Source organism: Opisthocomus hoazin, chromosome 1 (genome assembly GCF_030867145.1).
Source record: "Opisthocomus hoazin isolate bOpiHoa1 chromosome 1, bOpiHoa1.hap1, whole genome shotgun sequence".
Lineage (NCBI taxonomy): Eukaryota > Metazoa > Chordata > Aves > Opisthocomiformes > Opisthocomidae > Opisthocomus > Opisthocomus hoazin.
This window is the reverse complement of record NC_134414.1, coordinates 115,858,406-115,877,116: the sequence shown is the minus strand read 5'-3', so window position 1 is coordinate 115,877,116 and position 18,711 is coordinate 115,858,406.

Here is an 18,711-nt window from a genome sequence, read left to right as displayed (position 1 = left end):
ATGTGCTTGTTCAGGGCCCAGTACAGGGAGACCGGTGGAGCACCCTGGGATTCACACTGTGCAAGTCACAACTGTGGCATCAAAAGAAATGGGCGTGCTAGGTAGACAAATGTAGAAAACAGGAAAGGTTATTTTCAAAAATCTGGCTGCTTTCTTTGGTGCTTCTGGCAGGTGGTCGTTTAGAAACATGGCTATGATAGGATGTGTGGACACAGCCTGAACTGCTAGCCCAAACAAGGGCTGAGTGGTCATTTATGCTCTGATACCTGAAGTCAGAGGTCTGCATCTACCCATGAACAGGCGTTGGAGTGGGGTGGGTGTATGGTGAGACATCACATCCCTGGCAACTGTAGGTATGGGATAAATGATTAATATTCTTTTTCTTCCTTAACTTACCTACTCAGTTCCCCTTTTGCTTAGCATAATTTATTTTACCACAGTGTCTATGGAAAACAGAAATGTATGTCTTCGTTAAAATGTATCTCTGAGAAAGACCTGGGTGCAAATTTTATGCACCTCATAACCAGTTGCCTCATATTCCTAATAGGCTCTCATAACTGGTAGCTACTATTCATTTTCTGTCAATTCTTCTCACAGTTTCTATTACCTGTATTGCTTATTATTAATGTGACATTAAAATTTTCAGAACACTTCTTGATAACTTTCAAATCCCCTTGCCATCCTACCAATGCAATGATTATTTTAATCTTAATATTCATTATAAGAATAAAAGGGAGCTGGGCTTGTTCAGCCTGAAGAAGAGAAGGCCGCTAGGGGACCTTATAAACGCTTATAAATATCTCAAGGGTGGCTGTCAGCAGGATGGGGCCGAACTCTTTTCAGTGGTGCCCAGCGACAGGACAGGGGGCAATGGGCAGAAAACGAAGCACAGGAAGTTCCGTCCGAACATGAGGAAGAACTTTTTCACTCTGAGGGTGACAGAGCACTGGAACAGGCTGCCCAAGGAGGTTGTGGAGTCTCCTTCCCTGGAGATATTCAAGACCCGCCTGGACAAGGTCCTGTGCAGCCTGCTGTAGGTGACCCTGCTTCGGCAGGAGGGTTGGACTAGATGACCACAGAGGTCCCTTCCAACCCCGACCATTCTGTGAATCAGAGCAATTTTTTTATGGCACTGGAGGCCTAAGCAGAATCAGGAGCTAGTGTTGTTGCACAGCAATTGTGAAGACACAAGTCCTGCCCAAATGACAAAAAAAAAAAAGAAACAAATAAACAAAAGCAATGCAGTGTATCAGAATAACATACAGTAGTTGTCGTCTTCTTTGTTGCTGCAAACTCTATCAGGTTCAGTATATAAATCTCACTTCTTTGAAATGTAGACATTCTCATGTTGTTCAAAATTAGCATCATACAAGAATACGTAGATTCTTCTGTACAATACTGTTAACAAAATGTATGTTGGTACCGTGTTCAGATTACACGTAATCAAAGTTGGAACCTCCCACTTGTCTCTATAAGTGGTGGTGGTCAAGAGTTTCTCTAAATAGAGTTAATCACATATTGCCTAAGTGCAAGCATGTAAATCAAGGACATTTATCTTTGACTAACAGTGCTGAAGGAGACAGAATTACCTGTGATCAGACGTCTGCCTGTTCATCTGGACTCTTATATTGTATTTTATGATCTGTGTCAGTAAGGTGTCCTCTAAAAAGTGGTACAAATATATTTTAAGCATTAATGTACTTTGAAGATTTCAGTCAGTGACAAATAAACAAATGCATCCTTTACCATATTTGGGAAAGGCAGAGTCATAGGAGGGAATGGAATGTACGGAACTGATTTCTAAGGACTTAGCTGTTGAGATAATCCATTTATCAGTCCTTTTCCAACTTTTGTGTATAGTTAGTGAAACAGACAATTTGCCTTCCCTCTGTTCTGTACTCAGCGTATTTTAAACTTTGATAGTAGAAAGTTTATTTCACACTGTACTTAAAGCAGTTCAGCCCATTGGTTCGGTCCTCCTTATTTTACTTAGTGGGTAATTTCAGCAAGTCTCTCAGCATGCATTTTCACTTTGATCGTGCCCTTTCCATCCAATTCAAGGGAATTATATGGGTTCTCAAGGGAGCTAAAGTAACTCTTCAGACTGGTTTTGTTGAGGTTATTCACTCACTGATGAAAAGATGGGACACCAACCAGGAAATACAGGAGCATACTTGGATTCCTTTTCCACTAGGATAATCCTTGAAAACAAAGCTTCATATGATGTATATTCATGCAGAATCATAGGGCTAAGTGCACCTGGTAAGCAACAGGCAGCAAGTCATTTCGGCAAGAAGTTTATTTGGTATAGGCAGAGCTCCTGTGAATTTCTCACCAAATACGGAACAGTTTAAGGGTTCTCCAAGGAAATGTTTGAGAGAAGGAAGAGTTTATGTGCAAGTCAGTTTCAAAAGGTTTGGTGATTTTTTTTTCATCTCTTTGACCTGATTGTCTGAAGCATCAGCAACCTCTTCCAACATGCACACAAACCCCAGTGTTAGATGTTTTCTCCAGCATGTGTGTTAACTTCTGTTCAGCTATTTGTACATGTCAAACTTGCAAGGATTCACACTCCTCTCGTTTCCTGTACAGAAATGTGCTTCCAGCTTTTACAGCTTACCCTCTTTTGTTAGTTGAAATATTCCTTGGTGCATAGACCATCTGAATGTTTATTCTTTGCTACTTAACCCTGATATGCAGTTTAAGCTATTGTTTGTCCTGTGCATTTTTTTGCCAGGTGCTAGAAATCTGATAAAATCATATGTCTAGAATCTTTGAAAAATAATGAATGAAAGCGCAATCCTAGCGGTGTGCTTTCCCATTGTATATAGATAAAACTTACCATTTAAAGGACTTAAAAGATTTCAATTGACTGCACAGAATACACTTGCATGATAAAGAATCAGCTTTGTGTTCACATTTATTGAAAGAGATAACATATATTTGGTATTCATTCATATCCATTCCATCTCCTGCTTCTCTGAATTGGGAGTCAGTTGATCTGCATCCTTTCTGTCCAAATTTGGGGCTTTTGGGCTCTTGGAAAATGAGACATTCTTGAGAGGAATTGCCTCAGTCTTGTTTTAAACTCCCTCCTTGTCAACCCTCTGCTTCGCAGTGGTGTTTGAAAAACTTGTTCCATTTGTGTGATAGCGTCAAATGTATTCAGTGACCGTTTATTATGGCAATGTGTGACAGACATCTGTTAGAAAGAAGAAACTAGTGCATTTTGCTAAATTAGCTATTGAATTTGCCTGGCCCAATCAGACAAGAGGTTTCAATATCACTTGTGAGACTGCTGGGAAGTGCTATTTAAAAAAAAAGAAATGCTTATTTTCTCAGCGCATACGTGGCTATACATTATCTTTATAGCAGCACCTAAATGAATTAATGACTTTCATAGATGAGTTTGGTTCTCCAGTCTTATTACAAAAGATAATGCAGTTTGGTAGCTGTTCCCTGGTGGGTTTCCCTGTTCAGAGATGAGGTTTGGAGATACCATCAGGTATTGCTACCTTCTGTCACAGGAAGATTGCTATTTTTGCTTGTGCTTCTTGCTTGTCTTGTGTGTTCTCTTTATTCATTTTGTGTTTTTATTGGATTTACTGTTATGGATAGTTGGTGAATAAGAGCTAGCCTTACAACCATGTCTCCATGTAGATTTTTGTGGCTGTGTGTAGAAATATATTGTGTATAGCTTTTACATAAAAAATTACAGTATATTGAGGAAGGATACTTGAAATAATATATATTTTTTCTGTGTATGTGGTTATAAATATTATTGTTCTTTAATAATATTTAAGAAAATTTCAAGTGAAGCAGGATCCAGTGTTGAAAATAGCAAACTTGCTAAAAGTAGCAATTCTGTTGGGTGATATAGGATGAGGGTGTGTTGTTAAGGGAATTGCAATAGTCAATAGTTCTGTGATGTTTTAATTTTTTTTTTTTAAGGGCAAATATAGACTAGGGAAGCAGTTTAAATCTGACTTGTGAGGAGAGACAAGGTACAAATGGATAGTCAGTGAACACCTGAATTGGTACGGTACAAAAACCTCATCAGACTCATGTTTGCTAAGTTTTAGCTGATGCTAAGAATTTCTCAGTGTTCTTTTCCTGATTTCTCAGTAGTGCACTGCGCTGTCTTGAATTATTTTCTTTGAACGTAGCCCTTGGAACCTTTCACACCATCATTTTCCTGGGCTGTGTTGGCCTTGAAAGACTCCTAGAAATTCTCAGGAGCATCTGAAAATCTTCCAGGCTGAGCGAAAACACCATATTTATAGGCAGCTTATTGAAGAACTAAAAAAGATATGCACTCTGATGAGCTAGAAGAATTAGCTGAAAAAATGCTTAAAGAGAAAAATAAAAAAAAATACCAGGACAATGTCACTGTGTGACTCTGCTTATCTCTTCCTAAAAGAAAGAAACAAACAAAAATTCTACTCAAAAAAACCTCTTCAACTTTTAATGAGAATTTTTGGCCATAATTAAAAGCTTTAGGTACTTTTATAGTTATCAGATAGCAAGGTAAAATTTATCTTTACATTTCATTGTCATGTTTCTTACTTCAGCTTTTCTATTTTCAGTCAGAAATGCAGTCCGAGTATTTTGTCCAGTTCTGTTCTGTGGAGATTAAAATGCGAAGGCAATTCTAGCACATATTAGAAAATTTTTTGATTGAGATGATATAACAGATTTACTGATACATAATATGTTGTCTCTATGGCTAGTATCTCAGTGTGAACGGGGGTGAAAGTGATGTGTTCCTTCAGAAAGGTTGGAAAGTATTACTCTTACGGTACTGTTCAGTGTTTCAGATGAAGCACAAATAATTATGATCATTAATTGAACATAGAAGGACTGGGAAAAGTGGCTAAGCCTGTGTAAGCCTTTGTGTGGTCTTATACAGTGTATGTGTGGTGGGGTATCTAATGTTTTGGGCAGGGAGGGGGATGTTTTCAAGATTAAATGCCTTTAGCAAGATGGACTAAGGGGTATCAGAACCCGTGTCCATGAGGCAGTTTCAGTTACAAAGGTATACAGCAAACCACTGTAACAAAGTCAAGTTGAACTCCAAGGCCTCTTCTACATGTAGGGTCTGTCAAAGATAGACTTGTGGATTAAAATAAAGGATTGCTCCATGTGGAAGTAATGTCATTTTTATGTAAGAACTTTGACTTCTGGCACCTTGTTCTTCCCATTCTGCTGTTGGAGTGGCCTGGGAAAACACAATGTCCATGCTTATATTGAATCCCTTTTGGAAAGTTCCACGTAACTATAAAACAGCTTTTGACTAGTGAAAACAAATTGTGTTTCTCATATGAGAGAGTGAAACTCACAGAAGAGAATGAAGGTCAAAAGGTAAATTCAGCTTCCTGCAGCAAATGTTTTTTGATCCGATTGCTGTTCAGGAGATGAGCACAGCTTTCCCTTGAAGTGCATGTCGAAGCTGGAGATGTGATCTAGCTAAAAATATCCAAAAAACATATTGGTGAAGGCTTTAACATTCTGACTTTATTTTTTGTGTTTTGTTTGTATTTGAAATTTTCTGTGGATGGATCACTTCTATATTGTAAAGCAAAAAAAGGAAAAGGTATTTAAAAAATGAAATGAAGAAACAAGATTTGATAGGAAAATTATTACTTGGTGGAAAAGAAAAAGGGTTTGGGAAGAGATGAAAAGAAAAATATCCACCAGAAATCAGAGCTACTAGCAAAGAAATAGTGTCAGCTTTATAAGTAGTGAAATTATTAATACATTGTTTTGAAAGTTGTTTCCATTGATTTAATCATAAACTCTCCTAATGCGTTCTTATTCTGCTGTTTTTGCTACAGTTTCTGGCTCTGATTAAAGCATGGAGATTTGATTTCAGACCCTGATTATTACCTTGAAGCTGTTCTTCTAGACTCTGTTAATGGCTCGTCCAAACCTTCTTTAGTATGCTGAACTTCTCAAGAAATCTAGTGAGAAGCAATTTCTCGTTATGGGATTTTGGCATCTGTTCTTCATACTCAGGAGCAAAAAGTGCTGAGACCATGAAAAGATGCTGGCAATCAGGTTAGGTAAATGGGAGGGAGACACATTTTTCTCATATAGAGAACATCCTTCTTTTCCATTGTGCAAGACATGCAAACATTACTGGCAATAAAATGGATGTTTCAGCAAAGCACCCATGGACTCTGTCTCTGGGGGCACAAAATTACCTTCTTATGTTGCACAGGTGGTTCCTCCATCAATGTCAGTTAATACCATTTAGCAAGAAAATGTGGGAACTTTGAGCTGTCTGTGCTCTATAACTACATTGATGGAGAAGATATGCAAACTTCACAGACTGTTAGATCGAAATTAATTATTATTCTTAAAGGGTAATTTGGGGAAGTCTTTGTTTTGTTATAGAGGCTTATGCCTTGGAAAAGACTTCTTAAATATGAGCAAAAAAAGGAGAGAGAGAAAGAGGAAGAGAATAGGGAAACAGATAAAGCGGTGGCTTTAGACTAAAAATGCTATTACTTTATCCTTTCTTCTCAAGATAAGTGACTGCATAAGTACTATTTATTTTCCAAAAGAGAAGTCACAGAAAGAATTCACTCTTAAATTTTTTTCTGTTAATCCAACCACTACAGCCTTTAATGATACTGTGGCTTTCCTGGCTGGATCCAGAGATGTTAGTTTTAATTACTGTTACTGGTTTTAATTACTGATTTCACTTTTATTTGTTGAAGTCACAGATTTTTTTGTATTTGTCGATGAAAGGGTGCATGAGGAGATCACAGCAGAATTAAATGATTAAACTCCTAGTCTCAATTAAGTGAAACAATGCACATATTGCCACTAGAATAATTTATTTTCTCCTCTTTAATTTGCAGTACCTAATTAATTATAATGTAGAGGCAATAAAAATTCCCGGCTTTTATTATTAAGATTTGTAACTTAGGGCCTTACTCCACTACTTCATTTCACTTTGAACCATGCCTTTACATGCAAGTAATTCTACTTTTGCAGTGATTGGGATTACTTATATGGCAAGAAAGTACTCGGGGAACAAGGATGTTAGACTCCAGACTTGAATAATGAGATAAAGTGCTTTGAAAATGTTTGAGTAGGTGGGTAGGGTAGCAAAGATTTTACAGATGTATCATGGAGAAGTTAAAGCACTCATTACTTGAAAAGCAGAAGGTGAGTGCCTTCAGCTTAGAAAGGCAACGGGATACCCATCCATGAACGCTTCCAGCATTGGTCTTGCTCTGTTTGTTCTGAAGTGGGAATCCAACTGATGATCATTGAAATCAAATAAGCTGTCCTTCTTTTCACATTTACAGCATATTGAATGCATTATGGAAAAACTGTTATGGCAGTTGTATTCATCTGTTACATTTTTGGAAAATGGAACATCTCATTCTTCTGTCCTTTTTCATGTGTGCCCATCGGCAGACATGTCATTTCACTTACTTGAACTGCCTCATACTTCCGTTATCCATTCAAGTTTAACTGGCTGCATGAAAACTTTCGTTGCTAATGGTGGCTATTTAGTAATGTGATGGACTGATAATTAGGGTTCTGCAGGCAATGTTCCCTTTTAAATCTAAGGTAAGTTTGGTCAATTTTAGAAAAGTCTTCTGCCACGTTTATTAGCTTTGTAAGGCTTTGCTTTAGGCTCCGTCAGAGGTGGCTAAGTTTTTTCAGTTTGCTTTGGTTTCTTTCAGAGCCTTGGCACAATTTTTGGCTTCTTGGATTTTCCATAGCACCATCTTTCTAAAAACACCTTAGCAGCTCCTGAAATCTGTGCTGAGATTATCGTCCTTTCTAGCTTTGAATTTAATTTGTGGTGCAAAGTGATAAAAGTGATGAAAATACAGACCTTTATTGTTAAGATTTGATAGTAATGCAGAAATCTCTCCCAGAGCCGTAGCAATTTTAGCTCAGTCTATGGGGGTAATGTTGCTGTTTTTGCCAGGTTTCCTGGGGATTCATTATGGGAAAAGAAATCCAACTTTATATGCAAGTCTGGTGATAGAATGACTTAAACATGTGCTGGAAATGACTATAACTAGGATGCCTGGAGGTATTCCCCTTGAGGTTCAGACTGCCCTACAGCTATCCTTGTTATTATATGCCCTAGTCCTCTTAGGAGTCCCATTTTCTTCTTTGGGTACAAAATCAAGTTAATTCATAGTCTTTCTGTTCATGCATATTCATAAAGTTTTGCAAATGAAATGTTACAAAGTGTGTTAGGTCCTCAAAAAAGCACTGCATTTATGAAAAGCAGTTTTGACGTGACTTCTTTAATTATATATGCAAGTAATATGCATTGGAAGAACTGGTATCAAGTCCCTGACTGCATTTGAAGCAGCTTCAGCTATAGTCTCTTCAAGAATGGGAGAGTATAATGGGTTTAAAATTGCGTTGTTAGGGTTTGAGGTTCCTAGCCATCTCTTTCTTTAAAGAAATGGGCATACTGTGTGTTTTTCTTGAAAACCAAAAGTAGGACATAGCAACAGTACTGTTAACACATCCAAATCAGTTATTAAAAAAAAAAGTAAGCAAAGAATGACCACATGCAATTTACTTTTTACAGCAAGGGTGTGTGCGTGTGGTCCACGAAGAAAAAATAATATGCAAAATAATAAAATTTTTAATAGTCAAGTCGGGTCTAGTGAAGGTACTGGCATTTAGTCATCTTTCTACCTGACAGGGTGTTAGTAAGATAAATTAAGCTATGCTACTTTGACTTTTTCTTAGTGTTGTTCAAGGGTTTGTGTGTGGGAGCGTGTGCATTTACCACATGGTTCTGTAGCCACTCCCTTTTGAACACCCAAACCTTTTCAACAAATTGAATCCTTACATCTAAAATTTTCCTTAGATTGCAATGACTAGGCCTCTTCCTTCTCTGACAAATTTTCAGGTCAGGAGCTGTGAGCCTTTTACCTTTTTACAGACTCTGGTGGCCTTGTTGGTGCAGCTGAATAAACCAAGGTACTTGTACTTCACAACAGCTTGGGTACCCATTTTCTTGGCTCATAGGACAGTCTTAGTTTGAACTACCACATGTGGCTGAACCATAAGTTAACAGGCATGGAGACTTTGTTCCAAAAAATCACATTTTATGTCAAACAGTGTAAGAAATAGACTAAAGAAATAAATATATTTCTTTACCTCATTTCTTGACACCTTTCAGTGAAAAAGCCGGAGTTGCTTATGGAACCTGGTCTTCATTTCTCTTCATCAGTGTCTTCTGGAACACGGAGTTTCTTTTTTGTACCTGCAGTCATATTCCATATGCTCTCTTCTTAAGAAAAAGCAAATCATTACTATAAATAAATTCTAGTATTTACTTTATAAATTCTATACATTTTTTGTTAGATCTCCTGACTGGTCTTATCAGATGATTAAAAAATACCTCGTCATCTAGTGTAATAATAGCTACCGCTCTCGTGCAACAAAAACTGGGGAGACACACTACTATCCCTCATATCCCAAAGGATATTCAATAAATTATTGAAAGACATTCAAACATTATTCACAAAGATTTAATGTTCCCTAGCTACTAACCCTGTCTCATTTATCCCGTGGATGGAAATTTTCAGTCGGTGTGATGGGAAGTTCACAAAGACGACACAGAATACAAAGGTGTTTCATTTTAAAAGGACTTTACAGACAGATACACAGAAATGATGTAGTCAGAAAAGTCAACCTGTCATTAAGAAAATCGCTATGAATATGTTCATCAGTAGAATTGGAGTACAGAGGAACTCAAATGTTTGAGTGAATTTTAATTTCTTCTGTTGCCAGCTTGGTCTGTGTACCAATGAGCATCTTAAAGATGCTCAAATTTAGGGAGTAAACTCCTACAAACTACCAACCAAACGGTGCTTTAAAATAATGAATAACATGGACCTAATTAAAGGAACTAGTCTAGAGTTGGAAAAACTGCTAATGAATGTTCTCTGACTTCTGCATCTGGTTTTGAGACATATAAATAGCAGTGAGTTTCTGTGGCAGTTGAGCCTTCTGATACATACATCTCAACCAGGCACTTTCCTGATTAACCTTCATTTGCTCAAGAGGAAGACTCCAACATTGTCCACTGCTCAAGCTGAATATTTCATATACCGATAGTAGAAAACCTAACTAATAAATCTCTTCCACCGTGACCATCGATCTGTGTCCTGAATAACTCTTGTCCTAAAACAATTACTCTTTTTATGTACTGCTCTTATCTCAACAAGAACTCAAACCAAGAAGAATGCAATGCCCAATAAAGTCAGAAAACTCCCAACACAATAAATCTGTTATACAGATTATTTTCTGGCTTATTATGAAGTTGCACAGGTCTCAAGGCATGACTTCTCACCAAGAGTGCCAGCTAGAAAACTGAAGACTACCTTGATCTGTTCTAGACAGTGAAATTTCTGTGATAACATGTTTGTTGTTGTTTGAATAAACTTCTGTAAATGTCAGGCTTTAGTATTTCTGATCATTTAATTTTTTTATAATTTCATTATGTCTGTGTTCTTTAGACACAAGAGTAGCTTTCCGAGTAGACCCAGAACTGAGGAAGGTCATGGTTTCAGTATTGGCCATGAATCATGATAGCACTACTGTCCCCCCCTCCCTTGACACCTTTTCCTCCTTTGTTTTTCTGCACTTCTTTGCAGTTCTTGAGCTTCAACAGCATTTGCTCCAACACTTCTCATTTGGATCTGCCTGCCAGTACTGTTTTCTACTTTACTCAGCAGCTCTGCATGTGTCCTTTCCAAATTGATGGATTGGAAAGGACTTTCCATCAATGATTTATTTTCTAACTGCAACAATCCTGAAATGTGGAGAGATGAAATTGCATTTTCACATAGTTAAAAGAGAAAGTTGCTAAAGAGACTGAAAAACTTTGCTCAGCACTCTCTTTTAAGCACATTTCTCTGTGATTGCTTCAATCTTCCCCTGTTCACTGTGATAAGTTGCTTAAACCCCATGTTGCTTATTAAGCATACTGCCACTTGTAATTTCTGAATCTAAACACTAGAAATACAATCTAAACACTTTTGGAAATAGCTGCTCTTGCTTGTGCCTACTCTGCCTTGATGCCATGAATAAGAAGTTATTTGTATTCTCAATTTCACAAGTAAAATTTCTACCTGATCTGAAGAATCCATACTGAATTCCAATACTTCAGAGTTCAGTAGAAATAGCATCAGCTGCCAATTGTGACATTGCTAAGGCATGTGTCTTCCTGTTAGTTTCCCTACCTATGTATCGTCTATTTGGTATTCCACACAAAGTTGATCAAAGCTAGTATTTTTCTTCTAGTTTCTGTGCCCGTAAGTGATCTTGCAGTATGGCAGACAAATTGCTTCAGGTCAAAGTAACCAGAAGCAGGAAGTTAAAGAGTTTTGTTGTGTTTTGGAATAAAAAGTCAAATTGTGTTTCTGTGCGAAGAGAGAAAAATCGCTTTTAAATAAACAGAATATTTCCTTTCAGATATCTCCAAACTAAAATGATCCCGAGAGTATAGGATACAGGGTATCAGCTTACTCAGGACTTCTAAAGGACTGGTGCCCTTCAGTCCTATTGGACTGACTGTGGACTGGTCTCAGCTGTCTATGAACCGCAGCTAAGCTGAACATCTTTGGCACTCCAGTGATGTCGTGATTACACTCCTGAAAGTACATAAGAAATTCCTGAGATCTGCTGGCACAGGAGGTAATTTTCAGCATTTCTAGTTTATTACCATATTAATAAAAGTAGTAGGATCAGGTCATTATTTTTAGTTCTAGTATGCAATCGTCCACGCTGTTTAATTGCTAGCATGCTCCCTAACACAATTTTGGCTTGTGGCTGAACGTGTCTGAAGCAATACCGTGGGCCAAGTAATAAAATATGGCAGTATGGATGTGCAGCCTATTTTTAGGATACAGAATTAACTATGTGGTTGTAAGCCTTGCTGTTCTGTCCTCTGGACCTCTGGGCCAGAGGACAGGTTTTATTTTCCCATTAAGATGTAATACAAAGTTTCCTTTGGTCTTTCAAAATCTCTCTTATGGAGCCAACAGGCTAGGCTGTCAGGCTAGAGTTGAATTGTCTTCCAGGCTTCTTGCTCCACAGCCTCAAACCCTAGGACAGGTTACTGAAGTGCGGCTTGCATAGAAGCCTTCCGGGGAGTCACTGGAGATCACCTTGTGCTTCATCAGAAGTTTGCTTAAATTCGTGGATTTTTTTTCATTTACATTACTTTGCTTTCAGAAGTTGGTTTTCAATGGAATTTCTGCTTCGTTTTGCAATTCCAGACAGCCTGGTTACAAATCTCATGAGACTCATGCTAGGAGTGAGATGTTAGTGAAGTCTGCGCTTTCAGTTCTTGATTTTTGAATAGAGTGTGCTAGCAAGCAAAGCGACTTCACAGACAGTGATCACTTTCATGTTGTAGATCTGAGACCACCAGCTATCTTGCCTGAGCCATGGGAAAGTCTGTCTGCTGGTAGAAAGTAATTTCTGCCATTTTCTAGACAAGATCAAATGAGTGAGAGGAGGGAATAGAACAAATCAGGCCTTGCTCCACACTGTGGAATTAAACCTGTTTCCAATATCAAAACTGGTACTGAATACCAGCTTAATTTGCTAACCCAATAGTAGTGCTGTAGTACTGTATATGGCATTGGAACTGAACTGAATGTTTCTTCTGAAATGCCAGAAGACCTGAGTCAGTCTGTTTTCCAAACAAGTATGTGAATTGTAGAGCCAAATATCTTCCTAAAGTAGTGGGAAAAAGAAAAACGTCCACCCCTCTTCTATGATCATCTCCTTCCTGCGAGGAAAGGATAAGAAATATCAACACATATTAAAAATAATAGTAAAAAAAAAAAAGAAAGAAAAAGGCAAACAAAACCCTCAAATGCACAAAACTTTTAAAACATCAAGGTTTAAAGTTAGCCGCAGACATCTTAAATAAATGTTTGACTTTCAGAGATGCTGACCACCCACAGCGCCTTAAAGTTTTTAATCAGTACTTTGACTCAGAAATGAAGTAATTTCCACTTGCTTTGTAAGTCTAAGCGGTACAGTTTTAAATGTGGTCTGTGAAACTTTAATCAAGTTCCGAAATTTTTATAAATATGTTTCCACAATGTGACAAGACTCTATATCCAAATGTTGATTATGTGCAGTAGTCTGTTAAAAAGTCTACTGTGAAATACCTTACACAAGACTGTGATACCATTAAAGAAATGTTTAAATTCCATAAACTTCATAAATGAAGACTAAACATTGCAAACATGTGACTGCAACCATGAAACAAATTCCTTTGCTTTGGAACTGTAACATGGATATAAGCAATGCTAAACTTAATGCATAAAGAAAATTTGCCTCTGTTTTTCTAAACATGGATGCCAGCCTGTCAGGGTTTAACCATGGTGAGTTTTATTCTCACAACTGCCTATGTAAATACAAAATTAGGACCTGTGATGAAGTCCATGCCATTTAAACTGGTGTATTCAAAAGTAGAATTATGACCAGGATATCTACTGTTTATGTTAGCTAACAGAATTGAAAGGAATTTGTTTTGTTGGTGTCCAGACCAAGCTGCCACAGGAAATGAGTTGGCAAACTTTATATAAACGGATCTGCACTGATTTTCATTATGTTAGACTGTCACCCACTGCATTCTGTCTTTATTCGTCTTGCTTCTCGTTACAGAAGTTGTCCTCTAACTCATGTGGCTATACTGAAGGTGTTTTATCTAACTTTTGGTTCCAACTTTGCCCTGAAATGGACACTAAGTGCTCAAATTCAGATTCCCCACTGGGGAGGACATGACCAGCAGTGGAGCCCAGAACTTCATTTCCCTGTTGCAGCCTACATTCACGCAACATTGGTTAATTGTCCCTGTATGCACAGTCCAAGCACATACTTTGATGATTTGTGTGTACCTGCAGGGTCTGTGAGTTCAGCTGACATATCCGCTTGAGATGAACCCATGGCCTCTCATCATACTTCTGCTTTTCTGAAGTTACTTTTTGTCAGCAGTTAACTACATCTGATTTGGCCAGCTTTCAACTACATTTTTTCTACAAGGAATGTCTTAGTGAACAAGTAATGACCACGCTGGGAAGGGGGAGAATGACAGGAGCTATTTAGATTAGCTTCCTAAAGATCTAGTAAAATCCAAAAGAAAACCCTCGCAGATTTTGAATACAGCCACCTGTGATTTCTGCCATCTTTTCTTTCCTGCTACAGTTGCACTCCAGTATTTTTGTGTGAGAGTCTTGTTTCAAATCGGAGATAATCTCTTGCTTTGGGGACCTCTTTCTCCATATCCCTGTCACTTTGCTTTTTACCGGCAAGGGAGCATTCTGCTCTTCATTTTACCATAGTGAATTTTTGATTCTCAGTGAGTGTTTGCTTTTGTTATTTTAAGTTCTATAAATGCTTTTCTCTAAAATAAACTAGATTTAACATAAATTTAAAGTGTTCCCATTTCTGCACTGCATTTTGAAATTCTGAGTAAAAACAATATGTGTGTTAATATGTGGCATGACGTACCAACGCTGGCTCTAAGATAATTTTAGTGGTAAACTATGCAACAAATTAGAGATGGCTCTACCTTGACTTCCATTCACAACAACCTTGCATGCTTTTGGAAGCTGTCAGTCTCCAGAGGATGAAATGGATCCCACAAATTACTGTGACTTGATTTTCCAGATCCGTTTCTACTTGCACTCAATTTGTTAAACCTTACCTTGCCTTCCTTGTTACTCTTGTTTCTTTAGAAATCTTCCTTCAGCTCATCCTTCTCTGGCTACATTTAAAGTATCTCGTGAGGGTAACTTTTCTCCGGGGTCTTCTCTAGACTCTGTGCTTTGCAATTCAGATTTAGCAACTGGATGTCTAGTTTATTACTTCCCCACTCTCCGTTTTTCCTTTTTTTTTCCCCTTTAGGGGCCAGAGAATAGCTAATACGCTGCAGAACATTCTGCCTTGGCTGTCTCACTCCTAAAACAGTTTGCTTGGTTGACACTTAAGTACTTGTCTGTATATCTTAAAGTCTCTGGATAGTTCTGAAGAATTTCTCCCACTGCAGAAAGATAGTAACAGTAAAATTACCTAGAAATTCATTGGATTGTTTTTCATTTCAAATAAATAAAAAGATGCATACATGTTTACTTCAGATGAATTAACATATTGCCTAAAAAGCTAAGTTGTATTATGGGTAAAATTGCATGAATTGAATATAGGGTTATAAAGGACATTGCTCTTGATTACAGACTTGTTCGTGTTTGCTCCAGTAAGTCTGAAAATGAGTATAAAACCAGAAACTGAAACAAGATGTTTTGTGACTTTCGATCAGCCCCTTTTATATTTTCCTCTAAAGTCCATTGCAGCTAATGATAATTCTATCATAGATACATAATGTAATACAACTTGAAAGAGACCTCCTGAGATGTGCTAGTCCAACCATCTCCTCAAAGCACGGATAAATCCTGCTTTGTTTAGTTTCAAAAATAATTTAAGAGAATCTCAGAATCTTTCTATGAAAAATAATTTTTAACAAACTCAAGAAGATTGCTGATGGTGTTCTACCACAGTTCAAGATAAGAATAAAGAGTTTCAGATATGACTGACCTCTTTTGTAATGAAAGAGTTCAAAACGATTGCATAGATTTTGGGGGGTTTCTTGGGGTTGTTGTTTAAATGAACATAATCCATTGTCAGAGTTGAATCTACCATTCAATAGGTGCCATTAAATAAGGTAGACTTTTTCAGCTGTAGTTTTATTTTTTATATGTTTTATCTTCTGTCAGGGAGGGAATGACATTGCAGATATATCAAAATGCAGAACAACCAGTATTGGAGCTGAGTACTGTCTTTATCGACTCTTCTCTTCAATAAGCTCCTACGGACTCAGGAAGAGCTATGGGTAAGCGAAGGCTTTTGCACAGACATCCAGGCCTTGCTGTGTAGTGAAATGTCTTTATAAATTGCTTCAAACATTAAGGATAAGAGCATTTGATTTCCATCCAACAAAGCACTTTAGTTTTTCTGCGCTGAAGTGCACTAGTTGTCTCTTTCAGGATAAAATACATTATGAGCAGTTTCTGTTTCAGACGAATTAGGTCTCAGAGCCACTCCACAACGTGACACTCTTGTAGTGTTTAGAATTGATTTCATGAGACTAGGAAGAGGAGCAACATGTCCGTACTCAACAGTCTGAATAAGAAGTGACTGTCATATTTTTTGACTGTACATGGAGTAAGTTATGCTATTATGCACGTGTTAGTAGACAGAGGCTGTCTTATCTCCTCCTTTGCTGTAGTTATAAAAGTTATACAGGGGTCTCTGAATAAATCCTTTCCCACTGGTAGTAACCTGAACTTGTTCTCTCACATCCTTGATTTCACTGTAATCCACAAAAACTGTATTTATCTTCTTTTGAGTATTCAGCCACTAGTTCACTCAAAAGGGAGATCAGCTTGCAATACCTGTTGAAACTTTAACTCGTAGGGTTCCATTAAGTTGCTTTTCCTTTTAGTTTTTAATTTTATTTATTTATTTTACAAAGGTTGGGTATGATGTCAGGGACAAATGGAGAAGCAATGAGATTTTTAAGATACTCCCTAGATGCGATTTAGAGCAACCTACATACTTATGTACACCACTTGCTGTTCCAGGCTTGCAGTTCTTATTCATTTAAGCCTGTGAAGACTTCCAGATTTGTTCCTCAAATTTTGCATTAGCTGTCTTTTCAGGCAAAAGATCTTTGATTTTTCAGAAAAAGCCAGTACGCAGCAGATAAAAAACCAAATTCATAGAATTCATCCAATGGTACCAGTAGTTGTGAGATTTTGAAATGTATTTTCATTTAAACAAGTGGCTTATTTTTAATTAAATTGGCAAAACTTCAATTATCTTAAGTAACTAAATACATTATGTATTCATTTAGAGAGCCTATATTGAGGCTTAGTACCAGTTGCACTCATTTTGACAAATTTTAGGCAGAAAATTTCTCAGGGGAGTCCTGCTTTCTGTCATTTAAAAAGCTTTTATAATCACTTAGTCCAAAATGGTGATGTAGGCCGAAGTTTGAATCCCTGGCATATTGCTATAATGCTGCATTAGCTTAATCCTTCATTTTCTTGTCAATTAAGGACTTATCTTTATTCACAGATTCACTTATCTGTTATTCTTAGTGTATTTTAATGCTAGTAGTTAAAATCCCTTTGTTTATGGCAATAAGGCACCATTCAGTTTGTGAACTTTATAAAACCAACCTCTGCCAATTTTGCTGTTTGAGAATTGCTGTAAAGAAGTGTTCCCACAGTAATTACTTATTCCAGAGATGTTCACTAAAGAATGAAGTAAGGGGAAAGTGTATAAAACAATTGTACACCAACTGAGGCAAGTTTTACCAAGCACCTTCTCAGCCACTGCAGGGCATTAAAAAAAAAACAACAAAAACACCCTTGCAAAACAGTACACAAAAATCTGTTGTCTTTAATGCAGTTGCATATACTGACTTTACAAATATTGGCAATTACTTAAGGTATTCACATTTAAATTAGATCTGGCCAAAAGGTTGGGAAAAAGTGAGGGAGGAAAGCAGGGGGGGTTGGCAACGGCTTTTCAACATGGGGTTCAGCTGCCCATCATTACTTGCTTTCAATGGTTTGGGTCATGGGTAGTGTCACTCATTTTAATACCCACTTAGACACATTGAAGTAGGAATGGCGATGCTGAGATAAAGAAAGAAATATGTGATACACAAAAACCTGAGCAAAATCTTTCCAGTTGGCTATTTCTTATGCCACACGTGGGTTTTTTTACTTTGTTCTTTTTGAAAATTTGTTTTAAGTTAAAGTGTGGAGTAGGAAGGGAGTACACTATTAATATTCAGTAGTGATTGCAGAAAACAGCTGTGAGTTTGTACTTTAAGGATTTTATTTTAGCAGTACTCGTGGAACATGCTCAGACCAGCAAACTGTTGTGGAAGGCTTGGTGGAAACGTTAGCAAGGCCAGGAGTTTACCCATGGCAACTGCCTCAATCACTTGAAGCATCACTTCTCAGAAACAACTAGCAAATTTGGAAGTTTCTGGTTTTGTGCTAGCTCAGCGCATCTGATAAAAAGAGAAGTATAAAACTACGTTTCACTTTAAAAATTGAGTAAATTCTGTCTTGGAGGCCTCAGTGGAAATACATCGCCTTTAGTGTGACATAGAAAAAACAGAAAGAAAGGAAAACAAATGTGTAAGTTTTTATTCACATCTAATTTTTAGTATTAATAATTTAAGTGTTAGACGTATTCTTCTCGTACTTTAAGGGCCATATTTCTTCATGGCCAGTAAGGGAGATGTTGGTTTGACAGAGTTCTTAAAGAATATTTCTTCTGCTTTCTAAGAAAAGAGGCATGGCCCATTTTTCAGATGCCGGAACTGTTAGAAGCCTAACACTATTTTCAGATAGCTTCACCTGAATGGACGAGATTTACTCTGACAGGACCTTTCACAGCGGTCTGATTTTGGATGCTAGATAGGCTTTCTTTTCTGAAGATGAAGACCAGTTGAAATTATCACATTTCTGGCCATGCATACGTACAAGTTGGTATTTTACTTACAAACGCAGGGAAGGTTTGTCTTCCTTTGAGGTCAGCCATGAATTGGTCAGGGAGAATTTGGGTGGTAACTGAAATCGGTCTGCAGTCAGTCGTCCTACTGGTGCCGAATGT